Source organism: Triturus cristatus, chromosome 7 (assembly GCF_964204655.1).
Source record: "Triturus cristatus chromosome 7, aTriCri1.1, whole genome shotgun sequence".
Taxonomy (NCBI): domain Eukaryota; kingdom Metazoa; phylum Chordata; class Amphibia; order Caudata; family Salamandridae; genus Triturus; species Triturus cristatus.
The window spans coordinates 1,286,249,604-1,286,277,485 of NC_140590.1; the positions used below are offsets into that span (position 1 = coordinate 1,286,249,604).

General features: G+C 42.5%; 1 protein-coding gene and 1 long non-coding RNA gene across 2 annotated transcripts in view; one reads left to right on the top strand and one right to left on the bottom strand.

The window, feature by feature from the left end:
* Nucleotides 1-27,882, bottom strand: part of LOC146811895 (sulfotransferase 1 family member D1-like) — a 266,881-nt gene that overhangs the window by 185,220 nt on the left and 53,779 nt on the right. The gene's annotated exons all lie outside the window — the stretch shown is intronic.
* Nucleotides 1-27,882, top strand: part of LOC146811896 (uncharacterized) — a 166,063-nt gene that overhangs the window by 111,251 nt on the left and 26,930 nt on the right. The window contains exon 3 of the long non-coding RNA XR_014966796.1: nucleotides 20,094-20,247. This is a non-coding gene — a long non-coding RNA (uncharacterized LOC146811896). The remainder of the gene's footprint in view (nucleotides 1-20,093; nucleotides 20,248-27,882) is intronic.

Here is a 27,882-nt window from a genome sequence, read left to right on the forward strand (position 1 = left end):
GGACACACGGGCGGTGCTGTGCAGAGGGGGAGTGACCTACCTGGAAGGGTCAAGGGTCGCAGAAGTGAAGGATGATGTTGATCATGATTGTCTGAAAGTACTTGATTTTTTAACCAAACCGCGTCCTGATAAAAAGGACATGCCTTTGAAAGAGTCTGACTATGTGATGTTCGTAGATGGGTCATGCCTAAGAACAGAGGAAGGAATTTTTAGTGCTGCATATGCTGTGTGCACCGTAGCAACTGTCTTGGAAGCATCTTGTTTGAAAGGAGTACGATCTGCTCAAGTTGCCGAGTTGTTTGCACTGATTAGAGCATGCAAGTTGGAAAAGAATTTACGAGTCACTGTGGTTACTGACAGCCAATATGGATTTGGAGTGGTGCATGACTTTGGGCAGATTTGGTCTCAAAGAGGTTTCTTGACGTCGAGTGGAACTCCAATTAGAAATGCCGAAATAGTTGGCAAGTTACTTGAGGCGATACAGCTGCCTAAACAGATAGCCGTCATAAAATGTACAGGACACAAGAAAGGAACAGATTATGTGTCTGCTGGTAATGAATTTGCAAATGACATAGCCCAATACTGTGCTCGAAACCAGACCTCATTGAATCGTAACAGGGAAAAGGAAATGGATTTATGTCCCTTGCTTTTTACTAACACAGTAAATACATGGGAAGAGGTGAGGCAGTTACAGGAAGCAGCAGAGGAAGAGGAGAAAAAACAATGGATAAAATCAGGATGTACACAACGGGAGGTAGACAGAGTTTGGGTTTACAGAGACGAAAGACCAGCAATGCCTAATAGCATGATCTCTACCATGGCACGGATGTACCATGGGCAGGCCCACATAGGAAGGGATGACATGATGAGACTTTTCAAACAAACTTGGTATAATGCAAAGTTCCGGCTTATAGCTGAGAGCCTCTGCCAGAGATATTTTATATGCCAGCAATTTAATCAAGGAAGGAAAACTGTGGTGAGCTTGGGAACCATAGGATGGGAGGGAGGTCCTTTCACTCATATGCAGATTGATTTCATTGAAATGCCCTCATGCAACAGGCTAAGATACGTACTGGTGATTGTTTGTCTGTTTTCTCGTTGGGTTGAGGCTTACCCGACCAGAAGGAATGATGGAGTTACTGTAGCAAAACTCCTACTGAGAGAGTTCATTCCTAGGTTTGGTTTCCCAGTAACAACTGAAACAGATGGGGGGGAAACATTTTCAGAATGAAACTATAAAACTGATTTGTGAAGCATTAAAAGTACAGCACAAATTGCATTGTGCCTACCGACCAGAGACTTCTGGAGTGGTTGAACAGATGAATGGCACAATAAAGAACAGATTAGGAAAAATGTGTTTGGCCACAGGTCTAAAATGGCCAGATGTCTTGCCTCTTGTCTTAATGAGCATTAGATCAATTCCTGATAGAAAAACTGGTCTGAGCCCCCATGAAATTATCATGGGCAGAGCAATGAGACATGTTTTCATTCCTGTCAACAAACTGCTGCCTGTATCTGATGACTTCGTCTTGGACTATTTTAAAGGATTGGCTGATATTGTACATTCTGTGTTTCATCAGGTTGGGACCAGATGCGACCACTCTTGAAAAGAAGCCAGCTGTTGATTTGAGTCCTGGAGATTGGGTCCGCACAAAGGTACACCGAAGAAGAAATTGTCTGGTTCCACGCTGGGGGAAACCACGTCAAGTGATTCTGACAACGACAACTGCTGTGTAGCGTGCAGGGTTGAAGAACTGGATTCATATCAGTCTCCCTCTTCGAGTCCCAAATCCGGAAGATCAATCTGAAGAACAACATCGGGAAGTATCAGATACAAGTTCAGAATCAGAGTCAGAAGAACCGAAAACAAGACAAGAACCAGAAGCAGATGAACAAGGTCGAAGTCAAATTATTGGTCGGGAAAATGGACCACTAAGACGACGCCTTGAAATTTCTGATACTAGCTCTGAATCTGAGACAGAACAAGCAGGAATACGAGAAAGAACAAAACAGGAAACTGGAGAAACTGAACAAGTAATCTTTGGTAAAGAAATCCCAAGTACATGAGAAATTCCTCCAGAGGCTATAGAGATAGACAAAGAGGATTTAGATACAGAGAGTGAGGGTGAAGTGATTTCGGAAGAACCCCGAGGAGGTTTAGGGACACAACACAAACCGGTAGAAAAAGGGTCAGATAGTCAGCAGGAAGATTGTGTGGAAGAAACACGAGGAGGGATAGATTCAGACAGTGAACCTGAAATATTGAGGATAAAACTAAAATAAAGTGATATCCAGATGGAGACAGAATCGGAAGAAAGTGAAGCAGAAAATAAAGGAGGAAGAAATTTGAGAAAAAGGGCTTGGAGAACCGAGCGAGAAGAGAAAGGATCTAAACTGAAAAGGCCTTTGAAAGAAGATACTTGGCCCAACAAAATCAAGAAATTGAGATACCGACTGACCAGAATAAAGCATGATAATGCTGAAGAAGTGAATGAAGTGTCCAGTCAAGAAAAACAAGAGGACACGGATCAGAAGTACTTGCAACGCACAAAGAGGATAAAGAGGCCTAATCCGAAGTACAAGTCACCGGAATGGACATATGTGGCACTTCCTGATATACAAGTGGAAGCTGATAGCCAAGAAAGTCTGAGAGTGACAGTGCAGGAGGTGGACAAGGAAGAAGGAGGTTTGGAAATCCTGAGAGTAATCTTGTCTGACACTAGAGAAGAAATGGATGATCAGGAAAGTCTGAATAAAGACTGTGAACCTATGGATAAGGATGATTCACACATGAATTAAGAGACAAAAGACTCGGAAAGGAATTGAAAGCCCGTATAAGATAAATGACCAGAGAAAACCAAGTAGGCAACTAAAGCCTTAGGTTTAGACAAAGTAAAATTTGAAGAAAGAGGTTAAGACACTGATCATTGACAATATGGCAAACACTGAGAATAAAAATCCAACATGTGGATTTTTTTTTAAAATGATGTAAAATGTGTTTTTGTTGTACAGGATTATAAATGCTTGTTTGGATTATATTGGCAATAACTATTTTATTTAGAATAACCTTTGAAAATGTAGACAGACACCCAATGAATGGAACCATTAGCCAAAACACTGATGACAGTCATATCACAAAACTGGTAGATAGAACAGAACTTCACAAAGATAAGTCCATAAATGATTTTTCTAAGAATGTTTTCACAAAGTTAATATAAGAGTACGTAGAAACAATGGATGTTAGGGATTGTTACGTATGTATGCAGCTGCCTGCATCTGTGTCTGAAGGTGTCACTTATCATCACCTTCCTTTGACATATGGGATGACTTGTAGTGTTATAGCCAGTTCGTTTTATAAAACAGGCAAATTAGAATATTATTACACTGACATTGATAATATTTTCTCGCAAATTCCTGTAGTTACAGAACTAAACAAGGTAAAGCCTGGTAAAACTCTTGGCGAGTTTTTCCTAGAAACAAGAAAACTAGCCTTAGAAGAATTGTTTCAAAACAACCTTACTTGTAGTTTAAGAAAAGAAGAGAAAACGTTCCTGACTATGGTGGAAGAGAGGAGAATTAAAATGCAAAAGAAAGTGACTGGGGAAAAGATGGAAACACCATTTTGGGATGTTGGGAAGGAAAACCATTTGAAGGGAGAAACAAACCCGGCAATGGCTTTAGATTGGCCAGGGAAGGGAAATTATGCATACGTAGAGATGATACTGTATATGATAATTATTTTGTGGGTGCAAGTGAGTGCCAGGATTTATATAGAATCATTGGAGGATGGGGATTTAAAGGAGGAAAAGATCCGGTATTCCCTGGAATATATTACATTTGTGGGAACAGAGCTTATTATAGGTTGCCAGACCATTGGTACGGAACTTGCTACTTAGGCCTGGTCTTTCCAAAAATATTTCATGTGGAAAGGGGAGAAAATGGATTGCGTGAAATAGGTCGACAACTAAAACGTAGAAGATGGCAGAGTTTGTCAGAAGTTATTGGTGATGTTTTTGGAGCACTGATACCCACAGTTGGAATATATCTGAATGCACACAAAACTAGAAAATTGTCTACAGTTGTGGATCGTTTATCATTAAACACAGCTGGAGGGTTCTTAATGGTAAATACCAAAATGGTTGCCATGAGATCTATGGTTATGCAAAATCGACTTGCTCTTGACATTATATTGGCAAAAGAGGGATGAGTCTGTGGAATGCTGAAAGTACAACATTGCTGTACTTACATTCCTGACAAAAGTCAGAATATAAAGAAATATATTAGGAATATAACTGAATTGCATGAAGAAATTGTTCCAATGGAGGTTGAAAGTGTATGGGAGAAACTTGGTACAAGTTTTTCCTCTATTAAGAATTTGTTAAAAAAAAATTAGGTAGCTCTTTTGTGGGCAAAATACTAATACTTGTGACTTTTGTGATTATATTAGTGTTAATATTAAGATTAGGATGTCTGTGCATAAAAAGAAGAAAACTACGAAATAAAATAAAAAGAGAAAACAAGAAAAAGAAAGAGAAAGAAATAAGAGATTGAGAAATAGAATAAATAGAATTAGAAGAACTTAAAGAAAAATGTACAAGAAAACAAAAGAAAACAGTGTGGAGAAAACTATTGCTTAAATTAACAAATGTAAATGGATCTGAATAAAACTATTTCCGGAGATAAATTTAGTGAAATTAGTGAGTAGTGGTGATGTTTAAAAATCACCAAAAGGGGATTGATGGAGCAGGTAAAACACAATTTCGTATACCTCCTCTAATTTGCATGAAATTAATTACGTAATAAGTCTAAAAATTAATTTACATAACATGTTTGAAAGTGGAAGTGATATTAATCAATATTTGCACCTTGAATAACATAAATACACGTGGGACTAAATTGCAAATTGCATGGCAGAACAATTAACTAATTAGCAATGGTACGCAAACTAACCTTAGAGTGTCTTAAAATAGAAAATTGCATGGTTTATATTGCTTTGGGATTGTATTGTGGCTTAAAATTATCATATGGTAAGTATTATCGCTTTAAATGTTGGCGCAGCTAGGAAAATACTAATATACATTGGGATTAGTGTGGGTTTGAACATTAGAACCTCCATTTCTATATTTTAATTGCTGTTATGTCCATTTTGCTTAAGTTAACATTCGGGCCTACTAGGCCGCAGTACCGAAGATGGCATTCTATGAAGCAGATGCCACCATGTGCGCGCAATGATTTCTGCATATGCCCAGATGGCTCTGGAAGATCGCGAGGTGACATGAACTCCTGACATCGTGTTCCCTGCCAAGGTTGATGTGTTGAGAACTTGACCGCAAGCCAATAGATCGTATGAGAATCTCGGAAGAGACAAAGGATGAACCTGTCAATAGGACACTTTTGCCTTGAAAAGATACATTTGCTGGTCCCGCATGAGAAACAGAAGAACATTATCAATTTGTGACCTCTTGTGCCAAGTCACCATGAAGAACCGGTTGCACTGGGAAGAGTGCAATGAACTATTGATAACCCTGAACTGTCCAATCAGAACATTTGGTCTGCCCCTAAAAGTTACCATATTTTGTATGAAGTAAGGCGAAAAGGGACATATTGACCCCTCATCAGTCATTACGGAGAAAAGAAGGGAGGAGGAGAGAGAGAAGAGAAGAGAGAAGAACGTGGGATTTTGGGGAACAGCTTTGTGGTTATTCTTTGAGAAGGAGTTCTTGTTGGGTAGTTGGTTTTTCAAAATTTCAAATATTATTCTTCATTAATTCTATGCTGTCAGTCTGAGTGTGGAATTGATCCATGCTCTGGATTGATGTATGGACTTTGCTGAATTTCTGAACTTTATACTCTGATTTATTACGCCGCATCCTGTATTTTTGTATGACGGTTTGATCCTTTGGTGAGGGTCAGACTGCCTGTTAAAGGGACTCTTCACCTGAGAATGCAGATAACTCCCTATTTGATCTGAAGCTATCGTCGCATGTCTATTGGTAAATGATTTACTACATAAATCTTAAATCGATGTCTAAATGACATTTTTAAATGTTGAATTTCTCTTTAATAATCTAAAATTTGAATTATGAGCTGTAGTCAAATGCAAGATTTAAGGGTTCGATGAATGTTTAGATAAACAAAATTGAAATAATAAGAAACGAGTTTGTGGTTCTTAATTTAATTACTGAAAATATCAAATGTGACATAGACTTCAATTGTGTTTTAGCTGGTTCTAATTCACCATCAACCAGTCCAACTATTTGGTCCATCGACCAAACAGTGGAGTGCCTTGATGATAAAGTCAGGATTCTGAAAGTTGTATACAGAACGAGTACATAAAGTAGTAAGGAAATTAATCCTGATAGGTAATAAGGTACCCACTTGTTCAGCAGCCCCTTTCTCCTGTGTACAGATTCAAGTGAGATTGTGTGAATGTGGAGTGTGTTGGTGTTATGGGCCTCACCAATGAATGTATGGATGAACCTTTGGGGAAAAAGAATATGACTGACAGGAGTAAGGTAAGTAATTAAATAAATAAGACAATTTACCTTGCGCGCGCTGCATCGCCTACTCTGTGAGCCGCCACTGGTTTCTAGGCTTGGGGAGATTAAGTGATTTGTCAAAAATCCCAGGACTTTGAGCCATTGCCAAAACTCGAACCTGCTTCCCCAGTTGCAGTCTTCAGCTCTAGCCGTAATGCCACATCCTTTCACTTAAGTGCAACAAATAACCAAGTGAACAACTAAATAAAAATATCATAAAGATAGCAAATAGTTTAAAAGCACGTTATCGCTATTTCAGAACTCAGAAAATGTGTCCTGATTTTAGTTTATTAGAGCACTAACCATGATTTTTATGGGAAAAAGACCTTGTCTAACTCCTAAAATCTTCTCTTCTTCAATGTAATTTAATGGGGAAAAAATCTCCCTCTTACCAAGTTAAAGATGTTAGCATGTTTGACGCATTGGACCACAGAGGGCAGGAGGAGAGATATGGATACAGCCAATAGGGTGCAGGAGGGAGGTAGGCAGAGACAACAAACTGACCTTACAGGGCAGGCGTCAGGGGTTGCAGCAACACAATACACCACACAGGGAAAGCAGGAGGGCAGTGCAGCACAATATGCCATGGAAAGCAATACGGAGGGGACAGGGCCCGGCACATGGACAACAGAGAGCAGAGGGGAAAGAGCCAAGGGCAGCAATCTGACCATACCGAACAGTTAGGAGGGACAGTTACAGTACAACAGACCATGAAGGGCAGGAGGGAGGGGGCAGGGTCACACCAATAGACAATGGAACACAGGAGGGAGGATAGAGGGGCCCTGACATGGAGGGCAGGGGCAATGGGGCAGGAGCAGCAAGCTGACAATGCAGGGCATGGGTCCCATGTACACTGTGTCACTGGAACCATGCTGTAGCCAGCTGATAAGCCCAAAAGTAGGGCAAAATTGGTCCTGGGTTGCCTGCGTTCTGTTTAGTGAGGACCTGGCTTGGCAGTTCGGGCTGGACTGTTCCTAATGGAGCAGAGTGAAGACTGATTTGCATATAGCTGGGTTCAAACTGAGGTGGCATGGTGTGCAAAATAATGATGAATTGGGATGCGGCCCGAGTGATTACCAGTGGCTGAGAATAATTCAAGCATTCCATCCATCTCTGTTTTCTATAACTATTGAACAAGCGGCATAGGAACTGGAAACACAACACATAATAGAAGGCAACAGGGTAGGGGCAGCTAGCTAAACACGGAGGCTAAACTGGAGGGCAATTATAGGGGCACAGACTTGGGCATCGGAGGGCAGTAGGAGAGGGCAGGGATATTAAGCTAATTGGAAGGCAGTAGCAGCACTTCGAACCATGCAGGGCAGGAGGAAAGGGACAGGTGTGTAGACTCAGACAACAGAGGGCATGGGGGAGGTGGGTAGTAGCAACAAGCTAAAAGTGCAGGGCAGATGGGAAGGGCGGTGGCAGAAAAACGGCCACATCGGGCTGGATGAGGGGGCAGGGGTATGGACTTGGACAATGGAGGGTAAAGAGGAGGGGGCAGGTCAAGCAAGCTTGGACAGGGGCAGTACAACCTACAATGCCAGGCCTGACCCTGTGCCAAACCCCCTGCCGTTGTTATGTAAGGAATTAAATATGAAAACACGGTGCAACAGAAAACATCAGCAGTGAGTATCACACAGCTATACGTGGTGAAAGAGCAGGGCAGGTCAAAAACTCATGCTGATGAGAAAGAGGTGAAAAGTATACCTGAGAACAGAGTGCATGTCCTGTAAGGTTGTGGTTAAAGGAACAAAATTGTTTGGCAAGATTGAAGAATTTATGGCCTTAGCACACAAGCACACTGGCACACGTTCTGTGTTGTCAATAGATTTAAAAATGATTAGACAATAGGAGAAGGAGGTTGATTTATCTAAGAACACACAGAATCTGGTAAGAGGTCTTGGGAGCACAATGTTAAAGCACACATTCAAATAAGATGCATTCAACCCAAATACGTGCGCATTCAAAAGTAGAAGAATTGTTAAGCGTTGTTAGAACTGCAATAAAGGTTGTGTAGAGAATTAGGTTAAAGTCTAGGGTCACAAGTGATTTAATATTTTTTCATCACCAATGTTTACCACTGTGTAACTGCCTTGTAATTCCTTGTTTGAAATTTTGTAATAAGCATTTTCTAACTGTGTATAAAAATAGCTGCCTGTGAAGCAGCAAATTGAGACTAGCTGTTTACTTGTGTGAAGCTCTCCCTGCTCCAACAGTAAAGAGCAGTTTTTACATTGCCAAGAGGAGGCTGTCTTTTTCTTCAGTTTTAAGTTACGCTTCAACACCATGCATTACGATTGACATCTCACTTTACGTTAAGAGGACCCTAGAAATTCATTTAAAAATGGGCTCTTCATCTTTCTAAAAGTGGCATTTTTAAAGTTGTAATCAGAAACTTGGCTTTCCTACTAAATAGGGATTTTCACCTTAATTCCAAACACTCCAATAGTGAACTGGTTTTCTCTTCTCATTTGGAAATTACACTCATAAAATATAATAGGGCAACTCCAGTTTTATCCTAGACAATCATTGCTGCAGGCCCACTTACAGGGCACTGGGCATCCAGGCCCTGGGTACATGCAGTTCCATTTTACTAGGCACTTATTTTTTTTTTTAATTTTATTTAGACTTTTACTACCCCGTGTGAATTCCACAGGGCAGGACACATTACATACTGATCCACATTTTTAAACATTGTTCGTTATTACTTCCTTAAATCTTTAAACAATACATACATAATCATATATTATATACATAACACAATATCTGTTAATTATATTCTACCAAGATATACTAATTTACACAGCCTTCTTTCCACTCAGTTATGGGCTCCCAAATTTGTCTACCTAATCTCCTTCCCTTTTTCCCCTTCCTTGCATAAATTGCCATCTCCAAATTATAGATCTGTGTTAATCTAGCTAACCATTGATGAAAAGTCGGGGGCAGGGGTGTAAGCCAATCCGTAGCAATACACAGTCTCAGAGTTGCCATCGCAATAAATATAAAACAACCATATTCAGGTTGCCTGCCTCTGTCGTTGACTCCTAACAGTATAATCACTGGTGTTAAGCTACAGTCAAATCCTAGCGACCTAGAAAAAAAAATCTCAATGTCTCTCTGTATTTTTTGCATATGCGGGCAGGTAGCAAAGATATGGACAATATCAGCCTCTAAGCTACCGCATCTCGGACAATTAATACCTATTGTCCCTCCCCATTGCGCTATTCTAGCAGGGGTATAATATAGTCTGTATAGGGTTTTGTAATGTTGTGCCTGAAGGGCCGCGGAACAAAATGTATTCTGTCCCATTTCTAATGAGTCAAGAAAAGTTTCTTTCCCCACATCCAGCTTATTTGCCCAATTTTCCGCCCATTTTTCTAGGTCATCTTGTTTAGATTCTATCAATTCCGAATAGATTCTTTTAATTGTACAGTCAGTTCCTCCCTGAATAATCTCCATAATCGAGTTTTTCTTAAATCCTACCGGCCCTCCCTTCTTTGTTACCATATAACTTCTAACCTGTAAATATTTAAAAAAATCTCTTAGGTCCAATCCAAATTTTCGTTGTAGCTCGAGAAACTGCATTATCCCCTGCCCGTCCAAATTATCACCAATCTTATTTATACCCTTCCTTCCCCAATCTTTAAACACAAGATCAGAGAAAATATCTTGAGGAAAGGAGGGATTCTGTCCCATTCTTGTATATCGATTATATCTCCCAAGGCCGAATTTTTTTGTAAACGCTTTCCAAATACAGAATGCTGCCTTGACTGTCTTAAATCTTGTTCTTTTAAAATAGGTCGAATCCATCTGCTTCAGAAACACATTTTCTGATACAGCTCCTAGTGCTAGGCCATATATAGCGGTTGTACTGAGGGGTCCTTGTCCCTCAGATTCTGCCCCCCCGATAAGACCTGACATATATTGCAGGGCAGCTGCCCAGTAGTAAAGTTTTAGATCTGGTAACGCCCATCCCCCCCCTACGTCGTGGAAGCGCCATAAATCTCAGTGCCCTCCTCGTCTTACCCTTAGCCCAGATAAATCTATTTACCAGATTCTCTAAAGCTTTAAACCACTTATCCTCAAACATTAAAGGAATTGCCCTAAATATGTATAAGAATTTCGGGAGGATCAACATTTTAATGATGTTTGTACGGCCCATAATAGAAAGATGTAGATTATGTAGCCTGTCTAGATCTTTTCTCACCTTCAAAATTATTGGAGCGATATTCTTTTCCACAAGAGTCTCTAGGGCAGAGGTAATAGTTACACCCAGGTAAACACCAGAGTCCACCACTCTATGATCCAGGCAGTGCGCAAACTGATTCTTAATTATTTGTGTTTTAGAACTATTCAGCGCATAGCCCGATAGGCGTCCAAACTTTTTAGCCTCAATCTCAATCTGTTCTATTGCCTCTGTTGGGTTTGGTGTTATAACCGCAACATCATCGGCATATGCTAGTACCTTACATTGTCCCAAGCATGTAATTAGTGGGGCTATTCTTTCATTTATCTCAAGCCTGCGTATTAGCGGGTCCATATACATCGCAAAGAGCAACGGTGAACAAGGACACCCCTGTCGTGTTCCCCGTTTTATCTTTACCGGAGTAGTAGTGCCAGCATTTACTCTGATCGATGCTATGGGATTTATATACAAAGCCTGTAGTGCCCTAACAAATCCTTCCATAAGTCCTGCTTTCTTTAAGGTATGCCACAAATAGTTCCAGGAGACACGGTCGAAGGCTTTCTCTGCATCTAAGAGCATAGCCGCGACCGGTTCTCCTGTAGCTTCTCCAATATCAAATAATGTAAAAACTTTCCGCGTATGATGAGTAGTACCCCTACCGGGTATAAAACCATGCTGGTTATCACTGACAAGGGTATGTCTTATGCTAGCGAATCTCGTAGCTAGTACCTTTGAGTATATCTTAGTGTCCGCGTTCATTAAGGTTATCGGCCTATACGAGCCTGGTTCGATGGGTGGTTTCCCTTTCTTTAGAATTATCACAATATCCGCTCCTCCCCATGAAGCCGGTGTAGAAATTCCTGTTTGCGCCAACTGCACTGTGGTCAGAAAATCCCTAATTATCTCATTCCAGAATACCTTATAAAATTCAATCGGGATTTGGTCCGGGCCTGCTGCCTTGCCAGAGGGTAAGTTCTGAATAGCTGTTATAACTTCTAGTTTATCTATGGGTATCTCTAAGGTCTCTGCATCATCTTCAATCAATGTTGGTGCTGGTATCTCCCGTAAATATTTATCAATTGCCTGATCCTCTTTACCAGATTGCTCATCATATAGATTCGCATAGAACTGCCTAAATACTTCACAAATCTCATCAGTATCTGTGTGTAACCTACCCATATCATCTCTAATTTCCCTAACTTCCCCTGTAGCCAACTTCTGCCTAGTACGAATGGCAAGTGTACGTCCCACCCTCTCGCTAAACTCATGACATCTCTCTTTATTTACCAAATAAATCTTAGCGGCCTTGTCTGCCACAATTTCTTCTGCTCGCAATTTTGCCCTGGCAACCTTAATAAGAGCTTGTTCGGGTGTTTCCCCCAATGAAATACATTGCTCTAGCTCCTTCTCGGCATCCAGAAGCATTTTAATCACCTCTGAATTTCTCTGGCACTCTTGCCTTCTTTTATACGTGCTGTAGCTAAGAGTCTCTCCCCGGGCACCAGCCTTATAGGCATCCCACACCATCCCTGTTGCCGCTGTCCCCCTATTAATCTCAAAAAATGTGTTTATCTATTGTTTCATATGCTGAATATACTGTTCATCAGTTAACAAACCTCTTTCAAATGTCCATACCCTCTCCTTCCGAGTCGCAGCTTTCATAACAAAACTTAAAATCAAGGGGCTATGATCCGAAAATAGTCTAGGAGATCTTTCGATCTCTAAGCTAGGGATCAGTGAGTTGGTTACGAAGTAGTAATCCAGCCTTACATGTATCCTGTGCGGAGCTGAGTAGTATGTATATCCCGCATCATCTGGTCTTAAACTCGCCCATACAACTGTTAAGGCATTGTTTTGTGCAAGGCTGGATAAGGCCTGACATACTCTTTTTTTCCTACCCTTATAAGCCCCAGGAGCCACTCCATTAATATTGAAATCCCCGGCTAGGACAACACACGGTGCCCATGTAGCTAATTCCAAATCCAAATATTCAAATATCTCTGGGTCATCATCGGTTGAACCATAAATCGACCCCAACGTCATCCATTTTCCACTAAGTAAACATTCAATCATTGCCCACCTGCCCCATTGATCCTCTAGCTTTTTCCTTGTGATTATATCTTTTTTCCTGGTTAAAATAGCCATGCCTCTATTTGTTGCCCCTTGTTTAGAATATGCTAGTACATGATAGCCCAACTGTCCCAGAAGATGCCCTTGAGATCCCATTATATGCGTTTCTTGTAAAAAAACAAAATCCACGTTCATCCTCTTTAATACTTGTGCAATTGTCTGTCTCTTCCGATAATCATTTAATCCACATACATTCCATGTAACAAATCGGATACTCATTAAATTATTTCTATTGCTTGTCTCAACCAATAGATCCTCCTATTTTCTTTAGAATATTTCTCAAATTTAGTATTTGTCTGCATTCCTTTTTTCCCCCATACATGTCTTCAAACCATCCATCTCTACCGTTCCTTTTTCCCTAGATATTGTGTCTGTACATTCTCCCAATGTGTCTTGCCCTGTACCCGTGCTCCCCCCAGCCCCCCCAACCCCCCCCAGAGACCCCACCCTGTGAGCCCACCCCCCCTTACTGGCAAATAGGTCAATCCTGACCTATGCGTGTCCGTGCGCTCGCAGTTCGCCGCTCCCCCCCTTCTCTCTTCATTGTCCCCCCTACCCCAAATTCCCATGACTAACCAGGTTTTATATTGCTAGCTTTGAATTTACCTAACAGTTCAATATTTATATCCATAAAAGATATTAATCTCTTCTTAGGTTCTTAAGTTTGTCCTACTATACACTTAATTAGTCTAATCTTACTTCGTCTTGCTGCCTGCCTGCCCTTCCTGACACTTAGACAATTTTATTTCATTAAGGTATTCCTGGGCTTGCATTTCAGAGTAAAATACCTTAAACTGGCCACCAGATCCTACTTTCAGACGAGATGGGTACATCAGGTAAGCTTCGTACCCTATAGTTTGAAAAGGTGTAATAAGTTGTCTCAACCTCCACCTCCTTTCCACAGTAGTGTGGCAAAAATCGCGATATAATTTTCTTTGCTCAGCCTGATATGTGCTTTTAGCCACAGGTTTCGCTTTGCTCATGATCTCCTCCCTTAATAAAAAATTCCCCACATATAACAAAATTGCTCTAGGTTTGACTGGGAGTTTTCCCTTCTTCTGAAATATGGGGAAACGATGAACACGCTGAATCTCCTTTTCCCAGTCCCAATTAGTTATCTCAGGGAGGCCTTCTCTGAGCAGGTCTATAACAAATGATCGAATGTCTTGTCCTTCTTTCCCTTCCCCCACACCCAGCAGTCTAATGTTGTTGCGCCGTTGCCTGTTTTCAAACGCTTCAAGTTTCCATGAAAAGTCAGTTGCAATTTTTTCCTGCTCAAGCCTAGTATCTCTCCACTTGGCGACCTCATCTTCCAATTTCCCAGTTCTTTCCTCTACCTCCGCAACCCTGTCCACCATATCTGCGTAAATTTTATTCACTTTCCGAAGTGATCCCTGTATTTTTTTGTTAGCCTGTCTGGCCCTTCGACTTTCAATCCTCGCCTCACCCTGCATCTGTTTCAATGTTTGAAATTAAAAGTTCAAGACTAGGGTTCTGTGCCTGAGCCTGCGCTGATGCTTGCTTTTGGTCTTGTAATTGAGCCAGATATGGTTGCGGTGGACATTGCAGATTGTCTCCTTCCCCCTCATGGTATGTCTGGGAAGTAGCGGAATAGTCCCAATCCAGTTTCCTTGCCACCTCTGACTGTTGAGGATCTTGCAGTTGCCTTAACCTGATACGAGCCCTCTCCTTAATGCTTTTTAACTTTCTTTGAGAGGAAGCCCTATTTACTGTATTCTCCTCAGGTTCTGAAATATCGGATCCAAGCTCCGAGTCTTCTGTGTAACTCCCTGAAGACAGTGAGTGAAGCCCTGTATCAGAGCCAGGGATTGAGACTAAGTTATCTTCGTCGTCTTCCTCATCATCTTCATCATCGTTGACCGAAAAAAAACCATCATCCCCCGGTGAAACAGGGTTAGGGGCAGGTACTGCAAAATTACAAATTAACTCCAGCTTTTCCATGTCTTGGGGTGCTCTTACTGTGCTCTGTTCTGTCATCACATCACTTTTACCCTTTAATTGAGGTTTTTGACCCCCGAGCCTGCCGTCCAGCAACGTTGTGTTTAATTTATCACTGTTGTCCATAACCCTAATATCCCTGCTCACAGCACTTGTTTTATCCTTTGCATGTACCTGCCCTCCCTCCTGCTCATCATCTGTTACTCCTACCTTACAGCGTGAGTTTAACTGCAGTCTCACCTGTAGAGCTGAGTCCATTACCTCCGTTGGGTCCGCTGCAGAACACACAGCTCTCGAAGCTGTGAGAGACCCCCGCTCCGAGCCAGATGACTGCACATCGGAGTTCTGCTTACTGCCGTGCGCCGACTGCGCCTCCGGTTGTTCTGGGTTCTCAGCTGGCATCCCTGGCTGCGTACAGTTACGCTCCGCAATATCAGAAGCGGCTGGAAGCGGCTTCTGTAACTCCGATGTCAGTATTGCGAGAGCCCCTGAAGAGGTAGCGAAAGACTCCATCAATGTAGGCTGGCGTAGAGCTGTCTCCTTCTCCGGGCAGCCGTCTACCTGTCGCACTTGACTCGTTTTTTTTGCAGGTAAACCGATTTCCTTGTTCTTTTCTTTATCTCGGCCCTTTCTCTCTCTTCCCTCAGTGTTTTCAATTTTCTGACGTTCTTCAATCTTCTCGGCTGCTCTCCTAGATTGTGCTTTTGTTATAGCTTTTGTTTTTAATCTCGGTGCATCCAGCTCCTTAAGTGGAGCTTTTCCCCTTTCAGTCTTCTGTGTTTTCGGAGCCATGGTTCGTATCAGGCTGTCCCAGCATTTCCTAACAATCAGGGTGGTTAAGATAATTGCCTGTAAAGGTTTTAGGTATCTCCTCTGCGAGGCATACAGCTGGAATTTCACAAACGTGGTCATCTCTCAGATAGCTTCGTAAATATCCCAAGAATCCATTTTCTGAGAGAAACCTCCTCCATCATAACAAGCGTCTCTGTAGAAGCAGTAGCATTTCTTCTGAGAAGGGAGGGAGAAAGCGACTACTCCCTACAAGCTAACAGCGGCCATCTTGCCATTTGCCTTTACTAGGCACTTATAGCTAAAGGAAATACGTCAATTAGATATAAGCCAGTTCTGCCATGTTTTAAGAGAGAGAACACATGGAATTTAGCAATGGTGAACAGTGGTAAAGTGCCCAGAATCCTATGCCCACCAACAATAGGTTCAGCAGAATGGAGAAGAAGAGACAACATGCAAAACGTTTAGGGGAAAACCATCCTAAGGCGGACAGGTCATATATATATATATATATATATATATATATATATATAACTACATTAAAGCAGAACTTAAACAGGCTGGAAAAGCTGTATAAGAAGGAGATTAACAGGAGTTTGGAAGTCATTTCACTCCATAATTACATCGAGGTTGAACGCGTCCCACGAGGGCTTCGCATCCTGATAACACCTACCTACCAAAATCCAAACCCTAAGCTCTTGGAGCAATGATCAGCTCCTTTGTCATCCACGTGCAGACAGATGTTGGATCTCTTAGCCAAATATGCAGCTCTTGACTTGGAACAGGTGGAAGCAGAGATCAAAGTGCTCCATGAGATGCTGGACAAACATGAGCCCCAGAGTGAGATCACATCCTTTCTGAAGGATAAGGATGCAAGACTACTGAAGTACGAAGAAGGCATTAAGTCCAAGAAACGCTGGAAATTTATACGGGACGCATATTAACCTTTGGGCGAAAATATGACTCAGCGAGGAGGGATTTCCTACAAACTGAGACAGCGCGTGTGCAGGAGTCTGAAACTGAGTCCAGCTCAGATGCACCATTCGACCTGGACGAGGGGCAGGGTGCGGCTGCACCAGTAAGAGATCCCTTCCCTTCACTTACCGAGTACCGTTTTTTACGGGAAAGCCTGAGTGGCAAAAAGAAACCACCCCGGGGAAGAGGAAGAGGCGGAAGCAACGCACAAGAAAAAGACAAACCAGGAGAAGAGGCGAAAGCCAAAGACAACGAGACGCCCTATGGGAGAGGACAACGGCGAGCCAAGCGCAACAAGTGATGGGTGAGCAAAATAATAAAATAAATTCTATTATTACCTCACACAACATCACGAATGAGAAACGCGCAGTATTAGAACTTGGTTTGTCCTTTTGCCCCACTGCCAATTTTAACTTTCCAAGAGCCCGCATTGATATATTCTTGTTTATAAGAAAACTAAAACTCCTCAAAGTGCACACTCTGAAACAAGGTGGTATCACCCCAACAGTGACCCCACAACCCAGTGCCGGGAGTGGGGATGACAACCCTTTGACTATGTGTGATATTGAAACACTCGCTGCAATCAGAGAGATTGAACAGGGCAGCGAGGACTGGGAAACGGATCGAGAACTGCTGACCAGCATGGGCATTACCACTGATCAGAAGTCTAGAAATGACTTCAAACCTAAATCCAGGTTCAATCCTGTTACACTACATATGGCATAGATACATACCATGAGACCATATTAACGGAGTTAATGGAACTCTGGGAGAAACAAAACCATTCCTTTGCAAGCAATTTGACACCTGCACAGAGAGTGGGCTTGCAATCTCTCCAACAGGCCGACACCTTTATCATTAAGCCCTCCGATAAAGGGAGCAATGTCGTACTGTGGGACATTAATTAATACAGGGCGGAAGCTACACGACCGCTAGAATACTCGGGTAGCTATCCAAGGTCTAGCCAAGCGGAATACAGCAGAACCATTGACCAGTATCACCAACTTTTAGAGACATGGCACGGACAAGGGACCCTGAGGCGCAATTAATTCCTTTTTCTGATGGTGAAAAAGCTGGTTGCCCCTGTGTTTTATATGCGCCCCAAATTGCACAAGAGTGTCACTGAACCGCCCGGGAGACCTATCATTGCAGCCAACCAAAGCTTGCGAGAAAATTCTTCTATATACCTTGACTATTTCCTCTGTAATTATATTTATAATTTGCCTTCTTATTGCAGGGACACCATGTATTTTCTTTCTAAAATGCAGGGCATTCCATGGAAAGCCTCATAAGTACTTGCAATAGTAGATGTGGTGTCCCTGTACACCTGCATTGAACATAACTTAGGCTTAGAGGCTTATAAATACTTTTTTCGTGACAGACCTATCTCTATGTTTGACCACACTGTGTTACTGTTAGATATGCTACATTTCTGCCTGCACAACAACTGTTTTCTCTTTGGGGATACATGGTACAAACAGTACACAGGTACTGCGATGGGGAGTTGCTTCGCCCCCAGCTACGCCTGTATTTTTATGGGGTGGTGGGAGGCGGAGCATCTCTTGCATCAAGGCAATGAGTGTTTTTCAGATAACCTTATCCTGTGGACCCGCTACATTGATGATATTTTTCTGATTTGGGATGGCCCACAGGATTCGCTACACAATTTCATTGCGGGATTATCTACCAATGATTTAAATCTTAGATTCACTAGCAAGGTACACACTACAACAATTGAATTCCTGGATGTCTTAGTGGAGGTTCGTGATGACAACATACACACCAGTCTGTTCAGGAAGGCTACAGCCAGGAACAGCCGGTTACATGCACGGAGCCACCACCCAGATGTACTGAAGAGGAGTATCCCTTATGGAGAGCTCCTCAGAGCCAAACGCAATTGCAGTTCATCACAGGCACTGTCCAGGGAACAAGGGAATATGACTGGCTGTTTTAAAACACGAAGTTATTCAGGGAAAACCATTAGAACAGCAATTGAGAAGTCCTCCACGAGGGATAGGGATAGTATCCTGATCCCTAAGACACGCAACAAGAGCAAACAGGAAGTGAGACTCATCACCACCTTTTCCAACGCGTCCCAGGCACTCCACAGAATCGTGAGCAAACACTGGCACCTAGTTAGACAGGATGTGGTCATAGGTAAGCTAGTCAGTCTTAAACCTCATATCACATACCGCAGATGCAAATCCTTACAGGATACACTAGTGCACAGTTACTTCACGCAACAGTGCAGGAGAACAGGCACATGGTTTAGGGAACTCTCTGGTTTTCACAAATGTGACCTTTGCAAGGCCTGCGCCAACAGTTGCAATGTGAAAAGCTATCTACTGCCCATAGGAAGAAGCGAAAAAATACTTCCAATTATCAACTGCAACACTGAATTTTTTGTTTGTCCTGAACTGTATTTGTGTCTTGCACTATGTTGGTAGCACTGTGTTTCCTGTGAAAAACCGTATACTTGAACATCTGCGCGTCATTAGGAACAGGGATCTAACTTACACAGTTGCTAAGCACTGCACGCTGGAGCATTGGGAAATCACTGATATCAGCTCTAGGATCTCTTATTCTGGAATTGACAGGATTGCAGTGCATTCCCGTGGAGGTGACAGCGAACGCCACCTGCGACGCCTGGAATCAGAGTACATCATTCGCTTGCAGAGCAAGGCTCCCGGAGGCCTCAATTGTGAGGAAGACCTTCATGTCCATCTAGGATAGAGAAGATACTATATACAAGTGGTGCCCTAACACCCCCTTGGACTCTGTATATACTGATCTCTTTAGTCTGAGTCCCTGCTTTGCCTGCAGTCCATCCCTGCAATTCCTTTCTTCTTCACTGCATGTACCTAGCCTTTTTCCAACATTATGGGGCTGCAATTTTTTCCAAGCGGCTGTTTGGATTAGTAGTGTACACACCACCACGTTCTCCATGTATAGCACCAGGGGTGGGTTTTCAAAGTATTGGCCAGATACTTTTTTATTTTCCTTATTTTTCATTCACAGTGTTATTTTACTTCTTTTTAATTGTTCCATCGTACAGCAGGACTTTAAAGCATACATACCGAGGCAGCCGTTACCGGTAGAGTACTGTTCGACCTATAGGACATTACCTTTAATAAATGCCACACAATATCTTACTAGGGGTGAATAACCTTTTGTTTACCCTTATCTTTGATCCACACAGCCACTCGGCGCTGCTACTGCACGTGGATGGCTTTATCAATCTACACCTTTTATTTAGTACCACTTGGTTTTTTAGTACTCCTGGGAGGCGTCCTTTGCATACATCAGCTAATGCCTGCGCTACACAGATGGCTCATTTTCATTCTCAGTTTGTTTATTTCATTTTATTCTTAATTTTCACGTTATATACATATATTTGATGCATTAAGGTCTCTGTTAATACTCATGGCAATTGCAGGAATAACGTGACTGAAGTCTGTTTTCATGTATACTTTTGACTCTAACTTTGATGTATTTCTTTTATGTCTATAAAGCCTCTACACGCTGGAAGAGGATTGAACCTACAAGTGAGTGATTTTTGAAGCAAGAAAGGGAGAAGGGAGAGGTATTCACTTCTTCCTGGCAATTCCGGACTTATGCACGCTTGCATGAAAAGAGTTGAAATATGGCAGCTGGGCAGAAAATGAGGTCGGTGAATAAATGCTGCTAATAATGAATTTTAAACTGCACATGACACTTTATTTTTGCATTGAAGCAAGATGAAAATGAAAAGACTTTGTGGTTCTAAAATATTGCTGTTAAGCACAAATGGAATGGATGCCACAACACAGCAAGCTTCTTGAGGCAGTAATAATGCATTGTGGGACTTGCATGCACTAAGCGAAGTCATGTGGGGAAATGGACATAAAAGCACCTGTATCTGGTTACCTCTTTACCTATGATTAAGGCATTCTGCTGAAACGCATCAGGTTTGTGTACCTGCAGCCAGATCTTGCACTAAAATAAACGCTGCTAAAGCTCCGTGAATTGGCCTCAGCAAACTTTGTTGTGTATCTGATTACCAGGAGTTTCTGTTCCTGAGCTGAGGCCGCCCTGCAGGGTCGGGGGCCCCCGTCGACAGAAGAATGTTTTGGATATATAAATATATATAATCCAAATGCAGACTCTGACACAGAGGGGTGCCTCAGGTCGGAGCCTGTTTCAGGTGTTTATATGTATATATATATTCTCTCAACAATGGTAGCTCACTGCGAAACGCACTCGAGCCTTCACGGGGTTACCAGCCTTTATTTACAACCAGGTAGGGACGTGTCACAACAGCAGGTGAGTTATGCAGCTTCCCCCAGTTCCGACGCGTTTCGAGTTTCCTCTTCTTCATGGGTCATGGAGGAAGAATGTGCATGCTGCGGGCCAACCCCCTAATATCAAAAGTCCCGCCCTCAATAAGGCTTGGCTGGGGCTTGTGGGAGTTGAAGTGCCAAAATGTCCGCAGACTCTTACATTTTCCTCGCACTTATTTCTGCAATTTTAAGTCCTGGGTGGACCCCCGCTTGCTACCACGTCCTCAATCCTGCGTGTCGGCCCCACAATTGGAACGATGTATTCGTGCCTGTGGCTCCCTTCTGTTCCTGGGATGGTGCAGTTTCTGGCGGATGAGCGTCCGCCTCGATATTCTCTCAACAATGGTAGCTCACTGCGAAACGCACTCGAGCCTTCACGGGGTTACCAGCCTTTATTTACAACCAGGTACGGACGTGTCACAACAGCAGGTGAGTTATGCAGCTTCCCCCAGTTCCGACGCGTTTCGAGTTTCCTCTTCTTCATGGGTCATGGAGGAAGTATGTGCATGCTGCGGGCCAACCCCCTAATATCAAAAGTCCCGCCCTCAATAAGGCTTGGCTGGGGCTTGTGGGAGTTGAAGTGCCAAAATGTCCGCAGACTCTTACATTTTCCTCGCACTTATTTCTGCAATTTTAAGTCCTGGGTGGACCCCCGCTTGCTACCACGTCCTCAATCCTGCGTGTCGGCCCCACAATTGGAACGATGCATTCGTGCCTGTGGCTCCCTTCTGTTCCTGGGATGGTGCAGTTTCTGGCGGATGAGCGTCCGCCTCGATATTCTCTCAACAATGGTAGCTCACTGCGAAACGCACTCGAGCCTTCACGGGGTTACCAGCCTTTATTTACAACCAGGTACGGACGTGTCACAACATCAGGTGAGTTATGCAGCTTCCCCCAGTTCCGACGCGTTTCGAGTTTCCTCTTCTTCATGGGTCATGGAGGAAGTATGTGCATGCTGCGGGCCAACCCCCTAATATCAAAAGTCCCGCCCTCAATAAGGCTTGGCTGGGGCTTGTGGGAGTTGAAGTGCCAAAATGTCCGCAGACTCTTACATTTTCCTCGCACTTATTTCTGCAATTTTAAGTCCTGGGTGGACCCCCGCTTGCTACCACGTCCTCAATCCTGCGTGTCGGCCCCACAATTGGAACGATGTATTCGTGCCTGTGGCTCCCTTCTGTTCCTGGGATGGTGCAGTTTCTGGCGGATGAGCGTCCGCCTCGATATTCTCTCAACAATGGTAGCTCACTGCGAAACGCACTCGAGCCTTCACGGGGTTACCAGCCTTTATTTACAACCAGGTACGGACGTGTCACAACAGCAGGTGAGTTATGCAGCTTCCCCCAGTTCCGACGCGTTTCGAGTTTCCTCTTCTTCATGGGTCATGGAGGAAGTATGTGCATGCTGCGGGCCAACCCCCTAATATCAAAAGTCCCGCCCTCAATAAGGCTTGGCTGGGGCTTGTGGGAGTTGAAGTGCCAAAATGTCCGCAGACTCTTACATTTTCCTCGCACTTATTTCTGCAATTTTAAGTCCTGGGTGGCCCCCGCTTGTCATATGTGTCTTTCTGAAAAATAAATATTTGTAATATATGTATAGCTAAAGATTAATGGAAGAAGACATGGGTGAATAAGTGACTAAATACAGTGATGTAATATCATCAGCAGAGGATTGCGGTTCGCGTGAGTTATAGTTGCCTGCACTAACTATAACGGGGGAATTTCATTGGTTTTTCACGAGTGAAATGTCCAGCTAACTATAACATGTGTGAAACCTATGATTTTTTAAGTGAATATATATATATATATGGTCGCCAGTAGGTAGATATAGCTAGGACCTATTTTCCATAGGACTTTGGCACATTGTTACCATTGCCCCTGCCCTGTTGACATTTGGATGGTAAGGTTGGAGCGTTATGGGGACCCGAGGAAGCCGTTGGACCTTGGATTCACCTTTAACAACTTACAAACCTCCCTTTTGCCTGATATTTCAGCGCTCATTGAGCACGGACTCCGCCACTGGTACTTACCACCAAGATGCATTCTGGTGGCTGCAGTCTTCAGACATCGGACTGCTGCTGTGAGCAATCTGTAAGGAGGAGCCAGCTGACTTCCCCACCCAGGGGGAGGATCGCAGTAGTTCAAAATGAGGGTGTCGGTGATCTTCCAATGAGAAGGGCGTCTGATGAAGGCACACCGCACGCCGAAATGCATTATGCCCTGATGGTCCAATAAAGAGCTTCTGAAGGATTCCCCTGTGTGGCCTCTGCTTCTTCTGCTTGGAGGAGGTTTGTTTGGATATTTTGCGCGTCAGCCAGAGACGCGATACAGAGGCCCCGCTCTGCAAGTTGGCCTGAACATCACTGGACCTGCTCCTGTAGCGGTTTTTTCTTTTCCGAGGTATCGGATTGGTCCAGGCCCGCCTCTAAAGCCAAACTACACAAGGGCAGCTGCCTTGAAGTTCGTGACTGCACGAAGGACTTTGGCACATTGTTACCATTGCCCCTGCCCTGTTGACATTTGGATGGTAAGGTTGGAGCGTTATGGGGACCCGAGGAAGCCGTTGGACCTTGGATTCACCTTTAACAACTTAAAAACCTCCCTTTTGCCTGATATTTCAGCGCTCATTGAGAACGGACTCCGCCACTGGTACTTACCACCAAGATGCATTCTGGGGGCTGCAGTCTTCAGATATCGGACTGCAGCTGTGAGCAATCTGTAAGGAGGAGCCAGCTGACTTCCCCACCCAGGGGGAGGATCGCAGTAGTTCAAAAGGAGGGTGTCGGTGATCTTCCAATGAGAAGGGCGTCTGATGAAGGCACACCCCACGCCGAAATGCATTATGCCCTGATGGTCCAATAAAGAGCTTCTGAAGGATTCCCCTGTGTGGCCTCTGCTTCTTCTGCTTGGAGGAGGTTTGTTTGGATATATATATATATATAATCCAAATGCAGACTCTGACACAGAGGGGTGCCTCAGGTCGGAGCCTGTTTCAGGTGTATATATATGTATATACATATATATATGTTTCCTACTGGCGGTCGCCAGTAGGTAGATATAGCTAGGACCTATTTTCCATAGGAAATTTGCAACATTCTATTCCCAATAACTTTGATGCCGATTGACGAATCATCGCGAAATTTTCAAACCTTTTGGCCAGCTCCGGTCCGCTCCTTTCCCGAAGGTCTTGGGATGATTCGTGTAGTGGGGGCCGAGAAAAAAGGGGGGTCCCAAAACGTGTTTTCCCCATGCAAATTCCCATAGGACCTTTAGCCGCAGCTACAGCCCGAACTGCTGAACGGAATTACGCCAAATTAGGCAAAGAGGTAGTCCTCAGTTCAGACTCGTGCCTTTTGCTTAAATGGTGTAAATCCATTCAGTAGTTCCTGAGAAAATCACAATTAAAAGTACATATATATCTATGGCCTCGGAGGATCCGAGTACCAAAAGAGCACCCAGCGCGCACCCTACCGTGCACGAGCTCTATTCTAAGTGGCTGTCAACATTCCAAATCAGGAAGTGTTGGCAGCCATCTTGTGCCTCGGTAGAACCGAGGCACAAGAAACCTAAAAAACAAACACAACAAACGCAAAAAGGGGGCAGGGTAGAAACACCCAGACCCCCTAGACCTGCTCAGGGGGTCCCACAAGGACGCAGGGTGCGCGGATCTTGCCAATGGAAAAAAAAAACAAAGCGCGGGCTCCCGTTTTAAGTTGAGTAATTAATTCCTCTTCAATCTTGAGGGGTCCCTGGGGGCCAACTAGCCCACCAGGTACCTCCAGTATGCTCCAGGGAGCTGCGTTGCAGACAGGTGTTCAGAGGCCACGCCCCTTTTTACATCTCTCTGCAACACAGCTCTGTGGCGCTTACTGGAGGTACCTAGTGGGCTAGTTTGACCCTAGGGACCCTTAGGATTGAAGGGGACTTAATCTCTCAACTTAGAACGGTGACAGGGCGCGTTTACACAGTGGTGAAGCGAGGGGACGGGGCCTTACGTGATGTGTGCAAACACGCCCTGTGGCACGTTTTAAGTTAGGGAAAAAATTCCACTTCAAACCTGAGGGACCATGGGGGCCAAGTAGCCCACAAGGTGCTTCCAGGAAGCGCCACTGCGCTGCGTTGCAGAGAGGTGGTGCAGGCCGTGCCCCTTTTGACATCTCTCTGCTAAGCAGCTCTGTGGCGCTTACTGGATGTACTACGAATTCCGATTTACTCACCTGTTATCTAGAGAGACCTCAGTGCTGCATCTTTGAGCTCAGTACTGATCCGGAAAAGTAATTCTATCCATACTTACCAGTAACTTGAATTTCCTTCCATAGGCTAACATTGACTGGTTTCACTTGGAAATTCTTCTAAATGTGGAGTTTTGGACCTTTAAAATATTCACCTAAAATTTTCCGAAGATCGAATTCCGATTTACTCACCTGTTATCAGGAGAGAACCCAGTGCTGCATCTTTTAGCCCAGAACTGACCCTGAAAAGTAATTCCAACCGTACTTACCAGTAACTTGTATTTCCTTCCATAGGAATCCATTGTCTGGTTTTCAGCAGAAAAGTTTCTAAGTGTCTATTTTCACAAACTAAAAATATTCCTTAAAAATCGCTTGTATGACTTAAACGCATTCTTTCAACTGTTTACAGGAGATGCACCAGTGCTGGATCCAGGATCCACCACTGAGTAAGAAAAAGTGACGATAACACTACTTACCTGCTAAGTGAATTTCCTGCCATAGGATAACATTGGTGATTCTATGTGAAAACATTTCTAAGTGTCAACTTTTAAAATACAATAATATTCCTTAAAAATCACTACTGTAAGCAAAACACTTTTACTCAACTGTTTACAGTAGATGTCCAAGGATTGAATCTAGGATACAGTCCTGTGGTTAGAAAAGTAATCCATAAAGTAACTAATTGCATTTAACTAGAAATTCACATTGAGCTCAATGGTGCATTGTGTTTGAAATTGTGTTGCCCATTGCAACAACTGTATTTGTGTTGCCCATTGCAACAACTGTAACTACTGTACTTAAAGGTCTATTGCCTATTTGCAAAGTATTTAAACTAAAGTAATTCATTCTGAGAAAGTATATTTTGTAATGTAATGTATAATGTAATTATAATGTAATTTAAAAAATAAAATATCTAAAAACAAATAGTTTAAAAAAATGTAGTTAATCAGCATCAAAAAAAATATATAACAATTAATACATTTAAAAATTGTCATTTACAAAACCTTTGAAATTCACTGAATAAAACGTATGTTTGAGACATGTTATAGTTAGGAATTAGCATTTAAAAAACCTTTGAAATTCACTGAAAAAACCATAGGTTTCAGGCCTGATATAGTTAGGAATTAGCATTTAAAAAATCTTTGAAATTCACTGAAAAAACCATAGGTTTTAGGGGTGTTATAGTTAGCTGGACGTTTTACTCGTACAAAACCATTGAAATTCCTCCGATCTAGTTAGTTGTACTAACTACATCTCGCGCGCCCCCAATCCACTGCTGATGATGTCACATATTACATCATTCATGACATGGTCAGTGACATCACTGATGACATCTCAAATGATATCACTGATGACATCATCCACGTGACAATTAGATACACCTCATCATACACTGGTATAACCTTTCATCACTCACTGTAAAATACAGAGTGCCATATTTGAATCCATTGACACACCAATACAAGTTTCTAAACACCCACTCAGTGATTCCTGGATATATACACACATCTAATCACTTACCGATAGATTCACTCATACATGCTGTCAAAGATCAATAGAACACTATCAAATATACTTTTACACCTATATCGACATTACACACCAGCACACATCCTAATCACTTATGAAGTCATCCTACTCACTTATGCAAACAATGGATCATACTTACATTTACTTAGCTACACACTTATACAAACACCACTTCATCGATTCATATAGATAGTAACTCATACTTAATGTGTTATAAAATCACTATTACAAGTATACAGTTATCCATACAATCAATCATACAATCACTGAGTCTTATGTATAATTATTTATATACAACAACTGTCACATACACTGCCTTTTCTTTTTCTAGTTTGTTGGACATGTACCATTGAGACATATATTTGCTCATCACCACACCCATAAAGATATTCACTCACCCAAACAACTGTTATAACATGTAGTTTTAACTTCAGATACCTACTGAATCAACTATTCACACATCTTTGGGTAGTCACACCCCCCCCCACCGAACCACACACAGATTCACTCTCCCATACAAATACTCAGTTAACTAATCAATAACTAATATAGACGTTCACATAGCTAGTAACCAACTGGAGAAGCAGTTTACACAGCAACTGACAAAGTGATACAGATATTCACACAGTTTAGTTACTATCCAATATATTTAGTGAGACACTATAAATTAGTCAAGTAAACAGTTAATCACAGTGCTACTAAATCCTCCATCCAGATATTTATATTTATATATCCACTCATTCTTCAATGCAAATTGCTATATATATAATACATATTTAAATAATGAACCACACCAAATTCACTGGATGATGTCATCAGTGATGTCATCAGTGATGTCATTTGAGATGTCATCAGTGATGTCACTGACCATGGCATGAATGATGTAATTTGTGGCATCATCAGCAGTGGATTGCGGGCACGTGAGATATAGTTAGTACAACTAACTATATCGAAGGAATTTCAATGGTTTTGTACGAGTGAAATGTCCAGCTAACTATAACATCCCTAAAACCTATGTTTTTTTCTGTGAATTTCTAAGGTTTTTTAAATGCTAATTCCTAACTATATCAGGCATAAAACCTATGGTTTTTTCAGTGAATTTCAAAGGTTTTTTAAATGCTTATTAATAACTATATCAGGCCTGAAACCTGTGTTTTTTTCAGTGAATATATATATATATATATATATATATATATATATATTCACTGAAAAAAACATAGGTTT